At 34.1% G+C, this 4,371-nt stretch overlaps 1 long non-coding RNA gene across 6 annotated transcripts; it reads right to left on the reverse strand.

Annotated features, from left to right (window-relative positions):
• Positions 1 to 716: 716 nt before the first annotated feature.
• On the reverse strand, positions 717 to 3,848 carry LOC145582706 (uncharacterized). 6 transcript variants are annotated; one of them, XR_014099945.1, is made up of 8 exons: positions 3,691 to 3,848; positions 3,061 to 3,164; positions 2,840 to 2,917; positions 2,687 to 2,770; positions 2,241 to 2,453; positions 2,041 to 2,154; positions 1,585 to 1,675; positions 717 to 1,506 (listed from the first exon to the last, which is right to left on the reverse strand). It is a non-coding gene; the product is annotated as an uncharacterized LOC145582706 (long non-coding RNA). The 6 variants fall into 6 exon arrangements; XR_014099940.1 differs by having other exon boundaries at positions 2,046 to 2,154; positions 3,061 to 3,848; XR_014099973.1 differs by having other exon boundaries at positions 718 to 1,506; positions 2,356 to 2,453; positions 3,061 to 3,848.
• Between the last annotated feature and the right edge of the window lie 523 nt (positions 3,849 to 4,371).

Raw genomic sequence — 4,371 nt, forward strand, 5'->3', positions numbered from 1 at the left:
TTGACACCACATCGGGTTAAATAATTTGCTCATCCTTAAATAATTTGTCCACCCCTAAAAATTGTATACAAATTTCCTCACTCGTAAATAGTTTGCTCACCCTTAAATAACTTTTTCACCCCTAAAAATTGTATACAATTTTCTCACCCGTAAAATAAATTGCTAACTCGTCAAAATAATTTTAGCCACTAAATAGTCTGCTCACCCCTACATAATTTGTTCACTCTCAAAAACAATACGAAGTATATAATTACCTTACTCATTAAAAAGGGGTTGCGATGGTATAATATTAGGGCATATCGATTATTTGAACTTTTATTGTGGATTGTATCAAATAGAAATAGTTTGTTCACCTCTGAACAATTTGTTTACCTCTATCTAAAAATTTATACAACAACCTCATTCTAAATAAAATATTATTCAACCCTAATTAAATACTTTGCTCACTCCTAAAGAATTTGCTCACCCGGCCCATAAACATCATATTTTACCTCGCCTCTAAACAAATTGTTCACCCCTAAATAGTTTATTCACCCCTTAACCATTAATATACCGTTGGCCTCCAAAGACATACATGTGCAATAATAAACTAATTTCTAGCCCACTCTTATTATAAGAGTACCAAAATTTTCGTGTAGTTTGTACATCAATAAGAATACTATGATGAATATCAAGCACTCTTTTCAAGCAAAACCCAAATTTGAATCTCACTTTTTTTTTTTTTTTTTTTTTAAAGGAGGTGGGTAAATATATTAAAACAAACGTTAAGTTACAACCAGATTTAAAAGAGCCAAAATGCCTTGCGGGAAATTAGAATAAAAAATTTGCTTAACCCCACCAAATGAACCATTCTAGCAGCTAGGTGTGCAACATCATTACCACACCTTTTGACATGATGACAGAAGTAAAAGAAGACTCAAGTAGACACATATCCTCAATAATCAGATCATACAAAGCTCTCCACTTCATTCCTGAGCATATGGCTTTTACTACCTCTAACGCATCGCATTCTAGTTCAATGTTCTCGAAACCAAATTGGCGAGCCAAAAGTACTCCCATTCCTGGAGCAACAGCCTCAGCCATCGCCACAAGCCCCTCATGTTTCACACGACACACAACAACAACAATTAATTCATCTTCAGCTCCTCCGATGGCAGCCCCTAATCCTGCACCCATACCCCTTAAAATTGCAGCATCAGTATTAACACGCACTCTCCGTGTTCTAAGGAGTTGCCAACTGGTTCAAGAAACAACAACACTGGTCTGCTGGGTCAATTTTCACACAACAGCAACATTGTATCTTTTGTACTCTCCAACAAGGCGCAAAAAACCAAGCACTCCAAATCTCTATCTTTCCACAGAGTGTTATGCACAAAAAACAGGTCGAACATCAAATAATACCTGAGTTTATCCACCTCAAACTCGAAACGAGCCAACCTTGCTCCATCTTCCTCCTTCCGACTATTTCAGAAAGAAAACAGAGAAACAGGAGGAAAGTACTTCACACTGCAAATAATAGAAACTGAATTTATCAGCATGAAACAAAAAGAATTGAAATAACAAGCTAGGAAAAAGAGCACATACTCATGAATTTACTGCTGCCATTGCTACAACCATAGGAAACTTCAGAACCTCTAGACCTCCAAATATCAAGTTTAGATTTTCCTCCAACATCCTACATTTCATAAAATAACAAAATAAAAAAATTAGATCCAAGCAACACTCAAAAATCACAAAATCAAATTTGCTTGCATGCTTATTCCGAGTTTCATCACATGAATTAGGCCAAACTGCTCCTAATAAGCTGCAAACCAAAAGCAAAACATGTATGATGGGCCTCTTAAACATCCTAGACTATGCATGTGAAAGGAAGTGCTCAATGCAAATATCACCTTATCATGCAGAGATTAAGTTGTCACCTCAAGGCTCAATGTAATTCTCTGATTTACAAAGGCACGTAACCTAACAAACTAAAAATCTACAACGACTACAGTAGTACATATGCCTAATACTTTAATCTATGGAAGAGTTTTACTTCACCTTACACTATCTATTATGATTTATAGTCTCCTCCTTGACTCGACCGAGTTGAGCTTGAACTCGCTGACAAAGCTCCATCTTCTTCTTCTCAATCTCCTCTTTTGCCCTGAAATTCTACAAAGCAGACCAAAATTAAGGTGTATGATCATTCTCATAAGAGTCATAACCAGCTATAAACCTACCAAATTCTGTGGCTAAACCTAGCAAATAATTTGGTAAAGCAAATAGGGTATGTATTTGTATGATATGATTCACGCTCTTTCTTTTCTAGTCATGGAGAATTATCTCATACCCATTCTTTGCATCAGCATTCACCTTTTGAATTAGCTATAGCAATATCCTTGAGCTGCATCCCATAGCTACATGAAAGCCTCGTATTACCCTTACCCATGATTTAATCCCACCGCATGCACCTACACAGACACCAGAATCATAGCTTAGTATCTTCTGCCATAAGGCGAAAGGCCCTAAAAGCATACATGATACATTTACAGCAAACCAACAAGTATTTGCCAATTTAACCTTTAGAATTACAAATTCCAGAAATTCAAATCATATAATTACAAAGAAATTGAAAAGTAATAAACACACAATTACTAATTTTAATAATATATAAGAATATACGATAAAAATAGAAATTTCTGACCTCGACTTTCAAGGGCCAGCATGAGCCGCTGAGTAATGATCAATAGGCGCTAACAATAGATCTCCCACCAAAAAAAATCTAAACCTGCAAAATTACCAACAATATAACAAAAACCTTTCTTAAATGCAAAAGCAATTAAAGGGTGAAAATAACCTTTAAAATCTTCAAATTGTAAGAATCTGAAGAAATTTCAAGATAATCCCTCTCTGATCACAGTGGAAGGAATCAAACCTAAACCAAAAATTAATAAAAAAAAAATTGAAAAAGATTTCAACAGCATAAAAAACCAGAAAACCTCAAACTGTAAGAATTTTACAGAAAACTTAAAGTTAAAAATACTAACAATGCGAAATCAAAAATAAAAGAAAACTTACCTCTTTCAATTGTAGAAAAAGAGGTTTTTCCTGTCTTTCAAATTCCCTTAAAGATTGCTCGACTGTACATCCCAGGCTTGGAATCGTTGAGTTGGCCCAAAAACCTGGAAATCCATGAGCGACAATTCGACCAAGAACGCTGGAAATTAATACTAAGTTTTTTTTTTGTTGTTGTTTTTTAATGTTCTATTTTAATTCCATTCACTTTTAATTTCTGTTAAAAATAAAAATTGTCAAAAAAAAAAAGGAATACCCAGTTCATCATCATGCTTGAATCAACAAAAATTGTAAAATAAACAACTGGGTTTTTCAAGAAATTCTTCTTTTTCCTACATATGAATATGATTAGGGTTTAAGTAAAATTCGACTATACTAAAAATTGATAAAAATGGAAGGCAAATTTGTGATAAAAAGATCGTTTAATCTAATATGAATTGCGATTTCAGAAAAAAGAAATAAACGAAATTGGAAAATGGGTATTAAAGAGAGCTCACTGACGCTATAATAGACGGGTGAAGAAAACAAGAAAAAATAAGAAATACTGTATGAATGAGAAAACAACTACAAAAATCAACATCAATTATAGTGAAATTAAAACCCAGATCATGAAAAAGGGAGGAGAATTAAAACCCTATTGCTTCCATTAAAGAAGTCTTGTCATCTTGCTGCAAACCAAAAAAAAAAAATCGCCAAACCACCTACAAATCTGTTCGAATTTCACAAAAAAAATTGAGAGGAGAGAAGATGAGGAAAACTGAGAGGAGCAAAAGACTGAGCAGAGAAGACTGGGGAAAGAAAAGGGGCAAAAACGTCACACCACCTGTAACAACAAGCAAATCAATTGTAAATATAAGCGCAAAATCGTAATTGTCTTTTTTTAGGGGCAAAATTGTCAGCACACTATTACTAAGGAGTTTTTCAACTTGAGAACTTCTCACTTTTAATTTCTCTTTATTTTGCTGTTTGATTTTGCTTTAGATTGCTTTTGTCTTGTTAATTACTCATTTATCATGCCTTTGCTTGTTAATATCATGATTGACTTGTTAATTGCTATGGATAGTGAGTAGTTCTTTAGCCAAGGGTGTGGGGATGATGTAGTTGGAGTTTGTTCATGCTTTTGGTTTGGAATTCAAGTTGCTTGTGATTAAAGTCTTTACTTGCTTGATGTTCTTCGATCTTCTTGCAAAGTGCATGTTGTTAGTTAATTGAAGGTGAATTTATGCTAAATGAAGCGATAGTTGACTTAGCTAAGTTCATTTGTATCGATTGTTACTTGATTGCACCTCCCAATATATGATTCTAATGTGACAA

Source organism: Chenopodium album, chromosome 1 (assembly GCF_948465745.1).
Source record: "Chenopodium album chromosome 1, dcCheAlbu1.1, whole genome shotgun sequence".
Taxonomy (NCBI): domain Eukaryota; kingdom Viridiplantae; phylum Streptophyta; class Magnoliopsida; order Caryophyllales; family Amaranthaceae; genus Chenopodium; species Chenopodium album.